This window comes from Diadema setosum, unplaced genomic scaffold (assembly GCF_964275005.1).
Source record: "Diadema setosum unplaced genomic scaffold, eeDiaSeto1 scaffold_87, whole genome shotgun sequence".
Taxonomy (NCBI): Eukaryota; Metazoa; Echinodermata; class Echinoidea; order Diadematoida; family Diadematidae; genus Diadema; species Diadema setosum.
Window position 1 is genome coordinate 3539 of NW_027307713.1, and position 21498 is coordinate 25036.

The 21498-nt window shown below is 39.4% G+C and overlaps 2 long non-coding RNA genes and 1 pseudogene across 2 annotated transcripts; all 3 read left to right on the forward strand.

Moving 5' to 3' along the window:
• Window positions 1–2215: 2215 nt before the first annotated feature.
• On the forward strand, window positions 2216–5297 carry LOC140245956 (uncharacterized). Its single transcript, XR_011902408.1, has 2 exons — window positions 2216–2501; window positions 3223–5297. It is a non-coding gene; the product is annotated as an uncharacterized lncRNA (long non-coding RNA).
• Window positions 5298–9442: 4145 nt separating this feature from the next.
• LOC140245955 (uncharacterized) lies at window positions 9443–13935 on the forward strand. Its single transcript, XR_011902407.1, has 3 exons — window positions 9443–9743; window positions 10895–11054; window positions 11860–13935. It is a non-coding gene; the product is annotated as an uncharacterized lncRNA (long non-coding RNA).
• A 3262-nt stretch (window positions 13936–17197) lies between these two features.
• On the forward strand, window positions 17198–17874 carry LOC140245958 (uncharacterized; annotated as a pseudogene).
• The last annotated feature ends 3624 nt before the right edge of the window (window positions 17875–21498 follow it).

Below are 21498 nucleotides of genomic sequence, written 5' to 3' on the forward strand. Positions count from 1 at the left end.
TAGTTAAGGACTCAAACTTTCCCAAAAGTATGTTACTGGCCCAAGGTCTATCATTTGTGAGTTTCAAAGTGTAACTCCAATTGGTCTTAGCTCCAGACACTTTTAAAAAATGCTAGGGTTAGGGTTAGTGTTAGAGTTACGGGTATTCCGCAGTATATAGTTAAGAGTTGAAATTAATAGGGTAGATAGGTCTCATCACCAGTTGTTTTGTACATAAAAAATTCAAAAGCGTCTGGAAGAAAAACTAATCATAGTTAAGGCTTCATACTTTAAAAGAATGTGAAGTCCTGTGGCAGGTCCAACATATGGAAGGTTGAAAGTGTAAGTGTAATTAGTCTTTGCTCCAGGTGAATTTGGATTTTTTAATATACATACTATAATATTATGTACAATATTTGAAAGGGCCTGGAAGGAAGACTAATCTTAGTTAAGCACTCATACTTATGAAAAAACTTCAGTTCGGTACAAAGTCAAAAATTATAAGTTGCAAATTCAAACTTGAAGTAGTCTTTAATCCAGCTTTTTTTAAGTTACCGTATGTTTGTACATAAAAATATTTGAAAAGGTTAGTGTTAGGGTTAGGGTTAGGGTTGGGGATAGGGTTAGGGTTAGGGTTAGGGTTAGGGTTAGGGTTAGGGTTTAGGGGTTAGGGTTAGGGTTAGGGTTAGGGTTAGGGTTGGGGTTGGGGTTGGGGTTGGGGTTGGGGTTGGGGTTGGGGTTAGGGTTAGGGTTAGGGTTAGGGTTAGGGTTAGGGTTAGGGTTAGGGTTAGGGTTAGGGTTGGGTTAGGGTTAGGGTTAGGGTTAGGGTTAGGGTTAGGGTTAGGGTTAGGGTTAGGGTTAGGGTTAGGGTTAGGGTTAGGGTTAGGGTTAGGGTTAGGGTTAGGGCTAGATTTCAAATAAAAAAGGACCTCCGTAACCCCCGAAAAAGACCTTTATGTACCCCAAAAAAGACGGCCCCCATAAAAGACCATTATGTACCTGTCCTTTTTGGGGGATGGTCCTTTTTGGGGGACATAACGGTCCTTTTTGGGTTACATAAAGGTCCTTTTTGGGTTACATGTCCTTTTTTGGGGACCTAAAGGTCCTTTGTGGGGTACATAAAGGTCTTTTTTCGGGTCGACGGGAGTCCTTTTTCGGGGTACTTGGTCTTTTTTCAGATACTCAAAGGTCTATTTTGGGGGACTTAAAAGTCCTTTTAGGGGGATGGTCTTTTTTGGGGTACCGAAAGGTCTTTTTTCAGGTACATGAGTCCTTTTTGGGGGACAGTCTTTTTTCGGGTACATAGGACCTTTGAGTCCCCGTAAAAGGACTTTTAAGTACCCTTAAAAAGACCATGTACCCGAAAAAGGACTTTATTGTACCTTTGTATTTTTTCTTAAATTCTTAAAAATCGGTGTGAGAATCCAAAATTGTTTTTTTGCAAATATGTACAGTTCTATCCAAAGAATAATCACACAAAAGGATTAAAATAAATTCTATCAAAAAGAAAAAAGAGAGCAAAAAACTAAAAAATCATTTTTTAAAATAATTTTCGCTTTTTAAGGGCATTTTCAATCATAAATATCTCGATAAGGAATCAATTTAGAAAAAAGAAAATTCTTGGATTCAATGCGGAAATTTCCCTTCTCTATCATATGTGCTGGGCATTTCCAGAAAATGAATAGTGAAAAAATGACAGCAGATTTTCTTCGTAAACCTCGTTTTTAGAAATTTTCAGAACTGGCCCCGAAATAGTGTATATGACGACCCGGCCTCTGCCAAAACCCGACACTTCTCGGCAAAGTGATTACGCACGACAGCCCGAAAAAGGTCAAAAAGTGACCTCAGGGACCAACTTGACATTTTGGTATCATGTTGTACGGGAAATGTTCTAGTTTCTGATGATATCAACAACATTTCGAAATACAATCTACAAAATGTGAAATTTTGAAGAGAAAGGTGGGATATCAGTCTCAAAAGTTGACAAAATCTTACGTCTAAGGACCAAATCGCCTTCGTTTACGGCGAAAATGACTGTTCTTTTAGCGATCGTGTGTAAGAAATTCTGCGTTGAACCCTAGTACACATTGTCATGGCGTACACGTGATCGAAATACGCGTTCACGATTGGTCAACTGCCCCGGAGACCCTTGTTTACAAGCCATCTACGTGTTATACTATGGGGATTGCTGCATAACAGCATGCAGCGGCCGCGGTGTGTGTAGTGGTAGTGTAGGCTTACCGCATGCAACACACGTATCGTGACTGCTGTTCAGTACGGAAATGTGACATTTTTCCGCTTTGTTAGACTGTTTTTTAGCAAGTTGAGGTAGAAATTGGAAGCCTTAAAATCAACACATAAGAGGAAAAGAAGGTCACATTTATCATCATGCAATTTCGAAGAAGGATCAAGCTGAAATCACGGCATCAAGGAGTACCTGTTCACTGTCGATTCTGCTGGTACTGTTGTGCGTGTTGTGCGTACACCTGATCACGGCAATCGCGAATCTTGAGCTGATTACGGTAGGTTTTGTGCTTTTCAAACGTCGTATTTCCGTAAATTTGTTGATGTACAAATGATGTCAAATCAATTACAGCTCCTTGGCTTACTTATCATCCTTCATGAGTATCTAAGTTACCTCAACTATACGCAATTTCCCCACAATGATCGATTTGTTGTGTCAGTACTGAAAATGTTAGTCTGTACGAAGGAACAGCTGATCACGGCGATCGTGAATCTTGAGCTGATTACGATAGGTTATGTGCTTTTAAAACTTTGTTTTTCTGTAAATTTGTGGGTGTAAAAAAATTATTCCAAACCCATAATGGCTCCTTGACTTATTTTTTTTTTCTTTTCTGGGTACTTAAAATTGCCTCAGCTTCAAACGGAGATTCATAACGATATGGTCACGACATTCAAAACTGCAGTATTTATGGCGTATTTGAGGTAAATTTGTGTTATATCTTTAGGATAAACAAGCTACAGATCCTTAGGGTGACAATAGGTGGTTCCCCCAACCCTACATTTTTTCTTCTTACTTTCAAAGTCTCAGAAAGAGCTCACTCAGATATTGGTCAAAGTAGACAAAATGTTGACTGGTTCATTTTGCTGTTTAAGTGAGATGCGAAATATCTCATAAATTTGATTTTTTTTTTTTCCAGTGGATACATGATTACAGCTGTATGTGGCATTTTAATGTAAATAACGACACTGACATGGTGATAAATACTCTTATCTTTGCAGGTACACCTAAGTTTCCTCGACAAGAGAATCCCGTGGCTCTTCGCTGGAAAAGTACGGCATCTCTCGAGGTTCCACGGCAACAATGAGCACACTACCAGGCAGCTTGCATGGCATCTTGAGACGTTTTGGGGAAGCTTAGAACCGCAGTCCTAATCTCAGGAACAGGATTCCAAGCATTATGAGCTGATTTCAGGGATTGTGGGTTGTAGTTGTTGCATAGTGGACTCCCATTGTCTATAACAAAGTCCTCGGGACCAGCAGTATTTCTAAACAATGAAATAACATAGGGAAGATAATGTTGCGGCCTGAATTTTTATTTTGCTTTACTGGAATTTCGTTATAATACAAATAGGAGTGCACTGTAATTTTTTCTTCTTCTATCTTTTCTTTTTTTGTCTCCTTCAGGTGTACTCCTTACTGGTCAATGTTCCTAATGCCAGTGATTGCCATTTGAATAGCATCATATACCTTGACCTTCACTCTCAATATTCAATCAGCGATTGTCCTTTGATATAAAAAGGCACGCAACATTTTGGTTTGATAGATTTCCTGTATTCTTGTGTGAGGCTGTCATTTCTTGTTTCATCACTGCTCCCATGTAACAGACATGACTGTAGTTGCTTTGTCGGTTATTCATTTCCCATCATCATTCAACAAGAACTTTGTGCACTGGCAGATCCCGAGGGGTGTGCACCAGGCACGCACCCCCATTTTATTTTTTGTTAAAACAAAAGAAATAGAAAAAATGGGGGATGGACATGTGCGCCCCCTTTCAATTTGTAAAGGTGCATCACCTTCATGAAAGTACTGGATGTGCATCATGCAGTGAGCCTGTTTCAAAATCGAACAGCGATGTAATCATTCTCTGTGTTGAATTTATTAGCTGAAAACTATTGATACTTTCCAGTATACACAACAGTACAGCACAGATTTTTTTAATTTCTGTGTAAATCCTTGGTTTTCTATGATTTATATCATTAAAAGTACAATTGTACATTTATAATGTGACATAACATTGGTCGTCCCCATGACAATTCTTTAAAAAAAGTTAATTGTGATATGCTGTTTTTAGCATATTTTCCTTTCGTGTTTTATTCACGCCGAGTCACAGTGGTAAACATGTTATCGCGCACTTATCAAGAGTACGCGTACTTGTAACAAAGGTTCGCGCACTCAGCTTGGCCATGCATCCAGTAAAAACTGATGCATGGCTGGCCATGCATCCAGTAAAAACGGTAAGCACAGGTATGCATGCCCGTTTACGGCAAGCCAAAAGGAAATACATCCAGTAATTTTGTCATCGGGTAACACGATAGAAAAATGGGTTTTTGACAAGAAAATTACCCATTCTATAAATCAGATGACGCACATGTCTTTTCGTGTGTCAGTCTGAATATAGTGTGCATGCGGTAACTATGGAATTTAGCCTAAACCCACTCGGCTTCGCCTCGTGGGTTAAGCATTCCATAGTTACCTTATGCACACAATTCCGACTGACGCACTCAGACCTGTGCGTCATTTATATATTGTTTTTTTTTATTGTTTTTAATTGTCTCTATTGTACCGGTATTTTAATACACTCTGGAAACTGAGAAGTATGCAGGTTACTGGCTGGTTTTGCCACTTGGAATGCAATTTAGCAACATGTACACTTTGTAGGACTATTTACATGAACAACACTAAGTGTATGGTGTCCAGCTAATCATTGCGGGGGGTCCCGTTGTAATTTTTTTTGGGGGGACATACTATATTTCAAGATTCGTTTGCATGAAAATTTACAAAAATTTGGTAATTTGAGCTAAAACATTTATAGGAAAAAGGATTACTTTCCCCCTGTATAAAATGAACTAGCCCAACACAATTTCGTTCTAAATCTAATGGCTATGGTTTAGACCGATAAGATGCCTGATCTTATCAAGGACCTGTTTAGCGGATCTTGTTTGGAGTTTCCCTCTGTGTAGATTCAGCGTTTCTACTACCTCGTGGTTACAGTAAAGTCATGTACACTGTGCTGGAAAAAATTGAAGAGTGTGACTGGATTCTAATAAATAGTACTATGTTCCAATATGCTGGTATTTGATGTGTTTCAAGGTGTATTTTTTAATATGGGCATTCACATGCATGTACAGTATGTGTATGTAAGTTATGTACAGGTGGATGATAAAATTTGTGCATGTAAACATCCTAGAGTGCCAGTTGATTATGCTTTGCATAATAGTGCTGTTATTTGATACGTTTGACAGTGAATGTGTTTGTGCCCGTGCATGTGCGCGCATGTGTGTGTTGGTACATGTGTGTGTTTGTGTATTCATCTCTTACTGATTATTGTTAGGGGCGAGTGGTGAAAATATGTGACCCTGCACCACAAAACGAACAAAAAGTCGGCAGACATGAATTTTCAGGGGCAGATTCTGAAAGAGCAGACTCTAAGCTTTAAAATAATGTATAACTCAATACAAATGGACCTTCCTAACCCATCTAAATAATGAAAAGAAAGTACAGTGCTGTACACACTCTGGAAAAGTATTTACTGAGAAAAAGGGGCTTCAAAGGTTAGGGTCTATTCAAGCTCCGTGCAATGAATGGAACAAAAAACAGGAAGCAAAACTCCCTAGCAACCACTATGAAGGGATTATCGGATTAGGCTGAAATTTTGCACAGTAATTAAGGACATGCTGTTAATGGCTGGTACCAACTTTCAGTACAAGGGCATTTTCCTTTCAAAAGTTATCAGTGTAGAGAGATTCCTCTGGTCAGCGGGATCGAGGCTGCGCAGCCCCTCGTTCAATGCCCGAGCCACCCGGGCGTCACTGAAGGCAGAGTTCGCTGCTGCAGTTCTCCAGCCCGCACCCGGCGGCGGCGGTCCACGGCATTGCGGCCGATAGTTCGGGAAAACGAGCGGCATCGCTACTCAGATTGTGTCTAATTACACGTAGATTAAGAGATGAGTTACGTGCAATATAATCTAAATTAGTAATATCAACGGAAATGCTAGGGTTAGGGCACGATCTATCAAAACAAGACGTCAAAATCCAGGTACACTAGCTAAAAGTATGTAACATGTATTATGTGTATATGCGTTAGTTAATGAAGATGGCGGACAAAAGACAAAAGTACAATTTTTCTTCACGGTCAAAACTCCTCAAATTCCAAGTTGTGAATGTAAATTTGTCGTTATAATAACTTTTTAATGGTAAATTATTTATTTAAAGTCATTTAAAACTGCTAAATGCATTGATATTGTAATTATTATAACATCAATCTACTACATGTTAAACTGGCAACATTTCATTTCGCACGCCAGCTGATCCTTGCAAGGCGAGCTCGGAAGGCAGCCAATCAGCACTCAAAATAGCGAAAGCCCTAGCAACGGCATTTCATTTTCGCCAGCATTAACTAGCTAAGAAAGCAGCTTTTGCTTAAGTTATGGTCTTCTAATATGTTGAATGTCGTAAAAACCAAAAATGGAGAAAACGAAGGTCAAAGTTCAGCACTCACTTCAAACATAAGACACATATTCTGCATTGCAATCACCCATTAACTCCTTGACAACGCTATCAGCCAAACATCCAATGAAGCTAAAATTTGGTATAGTAAGGGTACTAGGTCTCGCGCAGGGACCCAATGATCGCGCATAGCGTAACTGCGTATAGCAAGCGATATTACGCGTAGGACTAAGCGCAAAATTTGCCGATACGCCCATGGAATAAAAATACCTGACAACCGCTAAACATGAGAAGAAAGCAGGTAAGAAATTTAGATTTCAAACAAATTTTTCACTAAATTTCCAATTTTTTGGAACAAATTTTTCACTAAATTTCCAATTTTTTACCTTATAATTTACCTACCTTAGCTTAAAATCTTTTTTTTTAAGGATGTTGTAGCCTAGACGTGTCGTCTCGCTTGTCTCGTTCGTATGATCGTAGCCGATAGAATTCGTAATTTGTTCGATCGATCGTTGATAATATTCTACGAAAGCCGAAGCACGCTACAGCCGCAGAGGGGCAGACACTTTCACGCATGAAACTACATAGGGCAGCTGCGCGATCTTTACATACCCCGAGAAGGTGAACGCATAAAAAAAGGTCCGACATACAAACGGCGACAGCGCACTACTCCGTCATCGTATCATCAGGAGATTCTGGGAGGTGATTTTTCTGCATTTTCGTGATATTCATTGAGAAATTCAGGTACGATTATGGAATAACTTCTATTATAAGAGCATTTCAAATTTTCGTGCGCGATATCTAGACCCCTCAACCATACAAACAGTCTTTACACATGAAACAAGGTCATCACAAAAGAAGAATCAGATTCAATGATATTCAATGGTGTTATTATGCAATTAAAAACAATGAAATACAAAGAAAATAACACGTGTTATCGAAGGCATAACACTAAGACTCCTGTCATTAATGACGAGACTACACTGTGTACCTTCTACAATGGTTTTTGTTTTGTTTTGTTTTTGTTTTTTTTTGCAAATCAGTGATTTCTTCACACTCTGAATACATTTTTGCAGTTGTTTCATACATCATACAATATGTTTTATAATGTTTGTAATAATAAATTTGGGCTGTTGTGCTCCTCTTTGATGTAACCAAGTAACCAAGTCTTTGGGAGCAGAGCGCCATCTGCGGCGAAAGTTGTGCCATGGTGATTTTTCTTGAATTTTTCTAACCCTTACCTAATTAGGGTTAAAAATTTTCAACTTTTTCTTGGGAGATAGAAATTTTCTTTTTTAATATAGTGTAGAACAAGTCTTAAGGCTTATTTTAGATGAAAAAAAAATTCATTACGTCTACGAAAAAGGATTTTATCAGTGATGCAAGAAGAGCCTAATTTGGAAAAATTAAAAGACGCAACACCAATTTTGTCCAAAAAATTGCCATATTTTCGTTAAAAATAGTCCGTTTGAGCTAATTTTTGGATATGTTATAGAAAATGGTATGGGCTTTCTGCCCAGCATTGTTTTAATTTTTTTTCTCTGAAAATAAAATGTGCTATTTTCAGCCCTAGAACAGGCACCTTACTTCTATCCTGCGTACAACCCAACTGCATTTTTTGGTTAGGATTGAACATTGAACTTTGACCTGCAGGGGTTAGAGGTCAAAGGTCATGGGGTTAAGTACTAGCTAAATAAGGTACAATTCAAAAACCCTAACTAAGTTGAGTTGGAACCGTAACCATGGTAACCAAATAAAGGACCCCCGGGTACCTATAATATTTTGGAAACGCCCTATATTTCTCGTCTGCAGAAAAAATTCACAAAAAATGGTATAGGATCGATCGGTTATAATTAAATCATATATTATATCAATTTCAGCTCAAAAAAGTAAGAAATAAGAAAGTAATAACGATTTTTCTAAGAAAATAGTAGGGTTAGCAAAAAAGACCTCTGCGTACCCCAAAAGGGACCGTTTGGTCCCTCATCTGAGTTTGCGCTTCAGGTACTCAAAGGTCTATTTTGGGGGACTTAAAAGTCCTTTTTGGGGGATGGTCTTTTTTGGGGTACCTAAAGGTCTTTTTGTAAAAAGACCTTTAGGTACCCCAAAAAAGACCATCCCCCACAAAGGACTTTTAAGTCCCCCAAAATAGACCTCTGAGAACCTGAAAAAAAAAGACCTTTAGGTACCCCAAAAAAGACCTCTCCGTACCCCAAAAGGGACCGTTTGGTCCCTCATCTGAGTTTGCGCTTCAGGTACTCAAAGGTCTATTTTTGGGGACTTAAAAGTCCTTTTTGGGGGATGGTCTTTTTTGGGGTACCTAAAGGTCTTTTTGTTAAAAAAAAAAAAAAAGAAGACCTTTAGGTACTCAGGGACCAACTTGACATTTTGGTATCATGTTGTACGGGAAATGTTCTAGTTTCGAAATACAATCTACAAAATGTGAAATTTTGAAGAGAAAGGTGGGATGTCATAGTCTCTAAAGTTGACAAAAACTTACGTCTGATCGAAGACCAAATCCCCTTCGTTTACGGCGAAAATGACTGTTCTTTTGGCGATCGTGTCTAAGAAATTCTGCGTTGAACCCTAATAGTACACACATTTGTCTCCCAGACGCGTAAACAGCCTCGTTACCAAGACACCAGATCGAAATACGCGTTGTTCGCGCGCGATTGGTCAACTGCGCGCGCGCGCCGGAGACCCTTGTTTACAAGCCATCTACGTGTTATACTATGGGGATTGCTGCATAACAGCAGCGGCCGCCGCGGTGTGTGTAGTGCTAGTGTAGGCTTACCGCATGCAACACACGTATCGTGACTGCTGTTCAGTACGGAAATGTGACATTTTTCCGCTTTGTTAGACTGTTTTTTAGCAAGTTGAGGTAGAAATTGGAAGCCTTAAAATCAACACACAAGAGGAAAAGAAGGTCACATTTATCATCATGCAATTTCGAAGAAGGATCAAGCTGAAATCACGGCATCAAGGAGTACCTGTTCACTGTCGATTCTGCTGGTACTGTTGTGCGTGTTGTGCGTACACCTGATCACGGCAATCGCGAATCTTGAGCTGATTACGGTAGGTTTTGTGCTTTTCAAACGTCGTATTTCCGTAAATTTGTTGATGTAAAAATGATGTCAAATCAATTACAGCTCCTTTGCTTACTTATCATCCTTCATGAGTATGTAAGTTACCTCAACTATACGCAATTCCCCCACAATGATCGATTTGTTGTGTCAGTAATCTAATAACAGCAAATTGTGCCTGTAGCATGTTAGTCTGTACGAAGGAACAGCTGATCACGGCGATCGTGAATCTTGAGCTGATTACGATAGGTTAGGTGCCCTATGTGCTTTTAAAACTTTGTTTTTCAGTAAATGTGTGGGTGTAAAAATTTATTCCAAACCCATAATGGCTCCTTGACTTATTTTTTTTTTCTTTTCTGGGTACTTAGAATTGCCTCAGCTAAACGCAATTCCCCCACAACGATCGATTTGTTGTAACACTCACACTGTCACAGCACAAATTGTGGCTGTTTTCTACATGTACTTCACTCAACATTCCCCGCTTGTACAGTTGCAGAAAATAATGAACGAACTTTCCTTGCATGTTTGTCCATATTTTCTTTCAAGGTAGGGCCTACCTGTAAACGCAAGCTTATTTTGAGCCTATGATTAGAACAAGAAGCGAATTTTTCCTCACATTTATCGTAATATTGGTATTTAGTGTGGTTTTAACAGGTGGTACTGTACGTCGTGTGAGTATTCCAATCTGGAAAAGTTGTCAATCCTAGCGTGAATTATCAATCATATCAAGCAAACTATATGTACGTAGCTGTAACATCAGCTTTCGTTCTCGAAGTGTTCAAATTAACATTAACTTGTCTATGGTGTCTACACATTGCAATGTGTACTTTGTAGACACCGTAGACAAGTTAATGTACAAGGTAGGCAACCTACTAGAAATTATCTGTATACACTGTGTCGAATGTAGTCACGACAATTACACAAGAAAGAACAATAAATAGACTCGTATATTTGAAGTTTTGATATTCTATAAATTTAGCACTTTCAATAGCAGGGATGACTGACACCTACAAAATATTTATTGCATAGAATTTCTACTTCATAATTTTACACACCTCAGTTTTATTGCTGTGGATTATCACTATTGTGATGCATTGTAATTACATGTATTGTCTTTCTCGTCAAAATCTATGGTTAATGCAGGTGGCCGATGCGAGAAGAGGTCCAGGGGTCCATCATGCTGTCCGCTTCCTGTTTCGTTGTAGGGGCCCACTCTAAGTGTACATGCACATCTTCCTGGGTGAAGTCTGGTGTGAAGTCCTGTGATGTCGAGCTTCTTCCAACTTCTGTCTCCAACATGAAGGTACGACTACATGTACTGTTTAAGGTGATTTTATGATTGTGTAGAGATATTTTTTAAGCTGTATGGTAGGGGTACCACCTATCGGCAGGGTACCTTCCCATCGGCACCCTGCATATCATGGCTGTTTACGTATAGAACGAAAAGGTTCACGCGGGATTAAGTGTCATTAGCTATAAAGACAATAAAAACGAAGAAACGATAATCAAAGTCAAAAACAAACTAACAAACCAAGCGAAAAATTACACATCCGCTCAGCAACGACGCATGGCTGTGAAATTTACGTGTATTACCTATGCCGTGAAATTCACGTGTATTACCTATGCTGTGAAATTCACGTGTATTACCTATGGAGGGGAGGGGTGCCGATCGCAAGGTACCCTTTTTAACTGCGCGAAGAAAACAGAACGCACGCACTAAAATTGCGCTATCTTAAAACGGAGATTCATAACGAGATGGTCACGACATTCAAAATTGCAGTATTTATGGCGTATTTGAGGTAAGAATTAGGCAAATTTGTGTTATATTTTTAGGATAAACAAGCTACAGATCCTTAGGGTGACAATAAGTGGTACCCCCAACCCTACATTTTTTTTTCTTACATTCAAAGTCTCAGAAAGAGCTCACGCAGATATTGGTCAAAGTAGACAAAATGTTGACTGGTTCATTTTGCTGTTTAAGTGAGATGCGAAATATCTCATAAATTTGATTTTTTTTTTTTCCAGTGGATACATGATTACAGCTGTATGTGGCATTTTTAATGTAAATAATGACACTGACATGGTGATAAATACTCTAATCTTTGCAGGTACACCTAAGTCTCCTCGACGAGAGAATCCTGTGGCTCTTCGCTGGAAAAGTACGGCATCTCTCGAGGTTCCACGGCAACAATGAGCACACTACCAGGCAGCTTGCATGGCATCTTGAGACGTTTTGGGGAAGCTTAGAACCGCAGTCCTAATCTCAGGAACAGGATTCAAAGCATTATGAGCTGATTTCAGGGATTATGGGTTGTAGTTGTTGCATAGTGGACTCCCATTGTCTATAACAAAGTCCTCGGGACCAGCAGTATTTCTAAACAATGAAATAACATAGGGAAGATAATGTTGCGGCCTGAATTTTAATTTTGCTTTACTGGAATTTCGTTATAATACAAATAGGAGTGCACTGTAATTTTTTCTTCTTCTATCTTTTCTTTTTTTGTCTCCTTCAAGTGTACTCCTTACTGGTCAATGTTCCTAATGCCAGTGATTGCCATTTGAATAGCATCATATACCTTGACCTTCACTCTCAATATTCAATCAGCGATTGTCCTTTGATATAAAAAGGCACGCAACATTTTGGTTTGGTAGATTTCCTGTATTCTTGTGTGAGGCTGTCATTTCTTGTTTCATCACTGCTCCCATGTAACAGACATGACTGTAGTTGCTTTGTCGGTTATTCATTTCCCATCATCATTCAACAAGAACTTTGTGCACTGGCAGATCCCGAGGGGTGTGCACCAGGCACGCACCCCCATTTCATTTTTTGTTAAAACAAAAGAAATAAGAAAAAATGGGGGATGGACATGTGCGCCCCCTTTCAATTTGTAAAGGTGCATCACCTTCATGAAAGTACTGAATGTGCATCATGCAGTGAGCCTGTTTCAAAATCGAACAGCGATGTAATCATTCTCTGTGTTGAATTTATTAGCTGAAAACTATTGATACTTTCCAGTATACACAACAGTACAGCACAGATTTTTTTAATTTCTGTGTAAATCCTTGGTTTTCTATGATTTATTTCATTAAAAGTACAATTGTACATTTATAATGTGACATAACATTGGTCGTCCACATGACAATTCTTTAAAAAAAGTTATTTGTGATATGCTGTTTTTAGCATATTTTCCTTTCGTGTTTTATGCACGCCGAGTCACAGTGGTAAACATGTTATCGCGCACTTAGCAAGAGTACGCGTACTTGTAACAAAGGTTCGCGCACTCAGCTTGGCCATGCATCCAGTAAAAACTGATGCATGGCTGGCCATGCATCCAGTAAAAACGGTAAGCACAGGTATGCATGCCCGTTTACGGCAAGCCAAAAGGAAATACATCCAGTAATTTTGTCATCGGGTAACACGATAGAAAAATGGGTTTTTGACAAGAAAATTACCCATTCTATAAATCAGATGACGCATATGTCTTTTCGTGCGTCAGTCTGAATATAGTGTGCATGCGGTAACTATGGAATTTAGCCTAAACCCACTCGGCTTCGCCTCGTGGGTTAAGCATTCCATAGTTACCTTATGCACACAATTCCGACTGACGCACTCAGACCTTTGCGTCATTTATATATTGTTTTTTATTGTTTTAAATTGTCTCTATTGTACCGGTATTTTAATACACTCTGGAAACTGAGAAGTATGCAGGTTACTGGCTGGTTTTGCCACTTGGAATGCAATTTAGCAACATGTACACTTTGTAGGACTATTTACATGAACAACACTAAGTGTATGGTGTCCAGCTAATCATTGGGGGGGGGGGGGTCCCGTTGTAATTTTTTTTGGGGACATACTGTATTTCAAGATTCGTTTGCATGAAAATTTACAAAAATTTGGTAATTTGGGCTAAAATATTTATAGGAAAAAGGATTACTTTCCCCCTGTATAAAATGAACTAGCCCAACAGAATTTTGTTCTAAATTCAATGGCTATGGTTTAGACCGATAAGATGCCTGATCTTATCAAGGACCTGTTAAGCGGATCTTGTTTGGAGTTTCCCTCTGTGTAGATTCAGCGTTTCTACTACCTCCTGGTTACAGTAAAGTCATGTACACTGTGCTGGAAAAAATTGAAGAGTGTGACTGGATTCTAATAAATAGTACTATGTTCCAATATGCTGGTATTTGATGTGTTTCAAGGTGTATTTTTTAATATGGGCATTCACATGCATGTACAGTATGTGTATGTAAGTTATGTACAGGTGGATGATAAAATTTGTGCATGTAAACATCCTAGAGTGCCAGTTGATTATGCTTTGCATAATAGTGCTGTTATTTGATACGTTTGACAGTGAATGTGTTTGTGCCCGTGCATGTGCGCGCATGTGTGTGTTGGTACATGTGTGTGTTTGTGTATTCATCTCTTACTGATAATTGTAAGGGGCGAGTGGTGAAAATATGTGACCCTGCACCACAAAACGAACAAAAAGTCGGCAGACATGAATTTTCAGGGGCAGATTCTGAAAGAGCAGACTCTTAAGCTTTAAAATGATGTTTAACTCAATACAAATGGACCTTCCTAACCCATCTAAATAATGAAAAGAACGTACAGTGCTGTACACACTCTGGAAAAGTATTTACTGAGAAAAAGGGGCTTCAAAGTTTAGGGTCTATTCAAGCTCCGTGCAATGAATGGAACAAAAAACAGGAAGCAAAACTCCCTAGCAACCACTATGAAGGGATTATCGGATTAGGCTGAAATTTTGCACAGTAGTTAAGGACATGCTGTTAATGGCTGGTACCAACTTTCAGTACAAGGGCATTTTCCTTTCAAAAGTTATCAGTGCAGAGAGATTCCTCTGGTCAGCGGGATCGAGACTGCGCAACCCCTCGTTCAATGCCCGAGCCACCCGGGCGTCACTCAAGGCAGAGTTCGCTGCCGCAGTTCTCCAGCCCGCACCCGGCGGCGGCGGTCCACGGCACTGCGGCCGATAGTTCGGGAAAACGACCGGCATCGCTACTCAGATTGTGTCTAATTACACGTAGATTAAGAGATGACTTACGTGCAATATAATCTAAATTAGTAATATCAACGGAAATGCTAGGGTTAGGGCACGATCTATCAAAACAAGATGTCAAAAATCCAGGTACACTAGCTAAAAGTATGTAACATGTATTATGTGTATATAATGCGTTAGTTCGGTGTGGTGCGGAAATGAAGATGGCGGACAAAAGACAAAAGTACAATTTTTCTTCACGGTCAAAACTCCTCAAATTCCAAGTTGTGAATGTAAATTTGTCGTTATAATAACTTTTTAATGGTAAATTATTTATTTAAAGTCATTTAAAACTGCTAAATGCATTGATATTGTAATTATTATAACATCAATCTACTATATGTTAAACTGGCAACATTACATTTCGCACGCCAGCTGATCCTTGCAAGGCGAGCTCGGAAGGCAGCCAATCAGCACTCAAAATAGCGAAAGCCCTAGCAACGGCATTTCATTTTCGCCAGCATTAACTAGCTAAGAAAGCAGCTTTTGCTTAAGTTATGGTCTTCTAATATGTTGAATGTCGTAAAAACCAAAAATGGAGAAAACGAAGGTCAAAGTTCAGCACTCACTTCAAACATAAGACACATATTCTGCATTGCAATCACCCATTAACTCCTTGACAACGCTATCAGCCAAACATCCAATGAAGCTAAAATTTGGTACAAACAGTCTTTACACATGAAACAAGGTCATCACAAAAGAAGAATCAGATTCAATGATATTCAATGGTGTTATTACGCAATTAAAAACAATGAAATACAAAGAAAATAACACGTGTTATCGAAGGCATAACACTAAGACTCCTGTCATTAATGACGAGACTACACTGTGCACCTTCTACAATGGTTTTTGTTTTGTTGTTTTTTTTTGCAAATCAGTGATTTCTTCACACTCTGAATACATTTTTGCAGTTGTTTCATACATCATACAATATGTTTTATAATGTTTGTAATAATAAATTTGGGCTGTTGTGCCCCTCTTTGATGTAATCACGTAACCAAGTAACCAAGTCTTTGGGAGCAGAGCGCCATCTGCGGCGAAAGTTGTGCCATGGTGATTTTTCTTGAATTTTTCTAACCCTTACCTAATTAGGGTTAAAAATTTTCAACTTTTTCTTGGGAGATAGAAATTTTCTTTTTTAATATAGTGTAGAACAAGTCTTAAGGCTTATTTTAGATGAAAAAAAAATCATTACGTCTACGAAAAAGGATTTTATCAGTGATGCAAGAAGAGCCTAATTTGGAAAAATTAAAAGACGCAACACCACTTTTGTCCAAAAAATTGCCATATTTTCGTTAAAAATAGTCCGTTTGAGCTAATTTTTGGATATGTTATAGAAAATGGTATGGGCTTTCTGCCCAGCATTGTTTTAAATTTTTTTCTCTGAAAATAAAATGTGCTATTTTCAGCCCTAGAACAGGCACCTTATACTTTTATCCTGCGTACAACCCAACTGCATTTTTTGGTTAGGATTGAACATTGAACTTTGACCTGCAGGAGCTGCAGGTCAAAGGTCATGGGGTTAAGTACTAGCTAAATAAGGTACAATTCAAAAACCCTAACTAAGTTGAGTTGGAACCGTAACCATGGTAACCAAATAAAGGACCCCCGGGTACCTATAATATTTTGGAAACGCCCTATATTTCTCGTCTGCAGAAAAATTTCACAAAAAATGGTATAGGATCGATCGGTTATAATTAAATCATATATTATATCAATTTCAGCTCAAAAAAGTAAGAAATAAGAAAGTAATAACGATTTTTCTAAGAAAATAGTAGGGTTAGCAAAAAAGACCTCTGCGTACCCCAAAAGGGACCGTTTGGTCCCTCATCTGAGTTTGCGCTTCAGGTACTCAAAGGTCTATTTTGGGGGACTTAAAAGTCCTTTTTGGGGGATGGTCTTTTTTGGGGTACCTAAAGGTCTTTTTGTAAAAAGACCTTTAGGTACCCCAAAAAAGACCATCCCCCCAAAAGGACTTTTAAGTCCCTCAAAATAGACCTTTGAGTACCTGAAAAAAAGAGACCTTTAGGTACCCCAAAAAAGACCTCTGCGTACCCCAAAAAGGACCATTTGATCCCTCATCTGAAGGGGGTTTCACACCAAGCTTTGCGTAGAGTAGCGTAGAGTTGCGTAGAGTTGCGTAGCGACTACGCCGAAATCGGCTGCGTAAGTAGCGCGTAGATATGCAGCGTGTTTCGCGTATAGCGGGCGTAGAGTTGCTTACACATACGTAGGTTGAGCGTAGAGACCGCGTAGTGTTGCTTACAGTTGCGTAAAGTTGCGTTCCGCGGGCGTATTCATAAAATAATGAGACTGCAGAGCTACTTCACCAGAGCTTTGTGCTTCTCAGTTCACTCTTGTCTGCTGTTCGAACAGGTAGCTAAACGTCATGGGGAGGTTGAATCCATTGCTAGTGTCTACAATTCTTCACCATTTGGATGCCCTAGAGACAGTATTCACAGAATGCGAACGTTTTCAACGAGAAAAGGAAAGAAAACGGGCTGCTGCCAGAATAAGAAGAAGGGTGTGGGTCAAGCCTTGGATCCAGCGTCGACCCCTCCACGGGCAGTATGAACAACTGATGAAAGAACTGCATGCCGAAGATGTTTCTTCATTTACCAATTTCATGCGGATGGAGCCACAGGTATTCAATGAACTCCTGACACGAATTGCACCGAGAATCACAAAACAGGATACCAACTTCAGACATTCTTTGGAACCTGGTTTGAAACTTGCTATAACTTTGAGGTTTCTAGCCACTGGCAATAGCTACAAGACCCTACAATATGGATTTCGAGTTGCTCATAATACTATTTGTGAGTTTATCCCCCAAGTGTGCCAGGCAATAATTGAAGAATTATCTGATGAAGTTCTCATGTGCCCAGATACCCCAGAGGGATGGAAACAAGTGGCTGAAGATTTCTACAACCATTGGAACTTTCCTCACTGCGTTGGAGCAATAGATGGCAAACATGTTGCCATTAAGAAACCTGCAAAGACCGGAAGTTTGTTCTACAACTACAAAGGTTTTTTCTCCATTGTCCTGCTGGCAATTGTAGACGCTAACTACAGGTTCATGTATGTGGACATTGGACAGACAGGTTCTGGCTCTGATGCTGGGGTGTTCAATCAGAGCCCTTTCAAGACAGCCATTGAGAGCGGGAAGCTGAACCTGCCTGCAGCAGACCCTCTGCCCCATGATGACCAGCCACTTGAATACTTCCTTGTTGGAGACGACGCTTTTGCGCTGAGGACTTGGCTGATGAAGCCTCTGCCACTTCGCAACATGACTCACCAGCAGCGAGTCTACAACTACAGGCTTTCACGAGCCAGACGGGTTGTAGAAAATGCGTTTGGTCTACTGGCAGCGAGGTTCCGCTGCCTTCTGGTCACTTTGCCTCTAACTCCAGAGAGAGTCATCAAGATTACCCATGCATGCTGTGTCCTGCACAACTTTCTTCTGTTCAGAAACCCTACAGCTGATATAGCTACACTTGATCAAGAGGACCAGCAGCACAACCATGAAGTAATTCCTGGTTCATGGAGACAGGATGCCCATCTGCCAGACATGGAACAACTGTATCGTGGCAACACCAGCAGAGCAGCAAAGGAGCAAAGGAACTACCTCGTGGAGTATTTCAACTCGCCAGTAGGCAGTGTACCATGGCAAGATGAGATCCTGATAATCAATAATTAGATCAGTGTGACTGAATGACATTGCAGTAGCTTCCTCTACCTTTGACATCGAAGCCACAATTTGGAGACAATATGACTTTGTACCGACCTTGTTTGGTGTGTACGTGCTATTTCATCTGAAAGTAGTTGTTGCATTTCCGTTAAAGCACACTTCCTTCATTGTGAATAAATGCAAAAGGACTGAATTTAGTTTGTTTCGACTTTACTTTGTAGCAAACTCTGCTACTTACAGAGAATCTTGCAAGTTATATTATTATTTCCCTTTTTCTTGAAGTACATGTGAAAAAGTAACAGCATGCAAAGGGGTCCGTTTGATTGTAAACAGTTTCATAATAACTGAAGCAAGATATATAATGGAACAGAAAAGGAGGAAATGAACTACCTCGTCGAGTCTTTCAACTCGCTCGTAGGCAGTGTGCCATTACACGATGATATGTGCTGATTATAAATAATTACGTTACGATGACTGAACGTTCCTCTACCTTGGGCATCGAAGCCACCATAACATTTTGGAAACAATATGTATTTTACCAACCTTGTTTGATGCGCCATTTTATTTGAAAATTTACAGAGAAGTTGTTGCATTTCAGTCAAAGCTCACTCCACATTTATAAAGCACAATCATTGTGAATAAATGCAAACGGATCGAATTCAGTTGTTCAAAAACAATATATTTTAATTTGTACAAACAAGCTGTGCTACTTACAGAGAATCTTACAAGTTATATGAATATTTCGCTTTGCTTGAAATACATACTGATAACAATAGCAGCATGCAAAGGGGTTTCGTTTGATTGTAGTCAGTTTCGTTATTACTGAAGCAATAATATTTCCATAGAAGAGCAGCAAAGGAGCAAAGAAACAACCTCGTGGAGTATTTCAACTCCATCGCGTGTAGGCAGTGTGCAATGGCTAGATGAGATACTGATCATCAATAATTATATCATTGTGACTGAATGACATTCCTCTTTCTTGGACATCGACGCCACAATAACATTTGGGAGACAATACGTCTTCACCGACCTTGTTTGATTCGATACTTCATCGAAAAATTTACAAAGTAGTCATTGCAGTTCTGTTGAAGTGTGTAGATTTGCATCACTGTGAATTAATACATGTGGATCGAATTCAGTTTGTTTAAGAGACAAAATTTATTATGAAGCAAACAAACTGTGCAAGTTACAGAGAACCTTACAAGTTATACAAGTATTTCAGTTTTTCTTGAAGAAGATATGATAACTACAACAGCATGCAAAGGGGTTCCGTTTGATTGTGGTCAGTTTCATTATTACGGAAACAAGAATTTTCTCATGATAGTCATGCAGGAAGAAATTGTCATTGATAAATGTGTCATGATTTTATTTTTGCGGCCGTGCAGATGCTGACTCTTCGAAATCCTATATATAGTGTATCTTAAAAGTCCACGCGTTGAATATTTTTAATTTTTTGTTGGGGGAGGGGGGAGGAGAGAAATTTGAAATTCATCTCAAAACTACAAACTAGAGTAGACATATCTGTATTCGTGCGTTGCTCAAACTATTACATATCTGACATGTCTGCTGTGGTGCCACGGTTGATTCAATAAAAGGCTGACGTAAAAGCCTGTCTTGCAGAATGCACAATGTTTTGCAAAAATGTGTTTGATTCTAATTCCAAACCATTTCGACTTTGAGACTTGTATATTTGGTCTTAAGACAAAAAAATGGTGTTTGATTACTGTTTACTCTGAAAATGTCAACAAAAGAGATTCCCTTCAACAAATAACCATACCAATCAACTTTATGGCGTCCGAGAAGAGTAACATTAACGTCAATAACAATAGTTTTACACAACTTTAACTTGATAATTAGCCTTATGATCACCATAATCTTATACGAACAGCAGCATAAAACAAGCATAAATCCTTGTTTTATATACACTCTGAAATGTAATTTGTAAAGTTACATGACAAGTACAGCTGACATGACTGTATCTTGATCATCAAGTAGGCCTACTGATTACCATGGTACCAACAAACAGCAGAAAACAAGAATGAAAACCCTGCTAACACTTTAAAATGTGAACTGTAAACTTACAGGAGGAGAGCAACTTCAAATACAAACTTGAACACGAAATAATGATTACCATGGAGACAACAGTCCCAAACTTATATACATGTAAATCCTGATGAAGTCTGTAGCTCTAAATGCCTATACAGTGTACTTTAAAATCAAAGAGATCAAAAATGAAAACAAAAAATCTAAGAAATGAAAAAAATAAAAAGTCAAGATCAACCGTCTGTAACACTTGCCAGACACAGTTTAATCCTGGCAGCTTGTGAACACAACAGTTATTCGCTATCGGTCTCTTCCTGAGTGTTGTTCTCACTGGACGCGTTCATCAGGGGATCTGGACACTGGAAGGTAAACATCTGTGAGGCAGTATCATAGCTGCTGGTACTAGCACCCGGGTCAGAGTAGGACAAGGGCTTCTTGGCAGGTCCAGCAAATGATGAGCTTCGCTCTTGAGGCGGAGACCATACAGGGAGATTATGATGGGCCTGAAAGTCTTGCGATGTCGTCTGCTGGCCATGCGGCTGTTGACTCTGTGACGAACTGTATTGATGACCTCGGAACGGGTGGCCCTGTGGCGAGATGTCTTGGTGGCCCAGTGACTGACCATGGTAAATCGAAGGCTCAAAAAATTGTTGATTCCGAAAGGGTTGTGCAGGAGACAGGAAAGGTTGTGGATGGGACTGGAAAGTTTGTATTGGAGGTCGGAATTGTGGAGGAGCCTTGGAGGGCTGTGCAAGAGGCTGAAACGGCTGCTGGGCTTGTTGTGATTCTCGGTTCTTCTGGATTTGCTGTCTTCTGTATTGATGAAGCTGTTTTGTCGCATCGATATAATATTCATTCCATGTCTCCTCATCCATCTTGCTTGTTTCATGAAACACCAGTTCTGCAAACATCCTTTGACTCTCGAAACCCTTTTCCGCATTCATAGCTTCAATAATGGC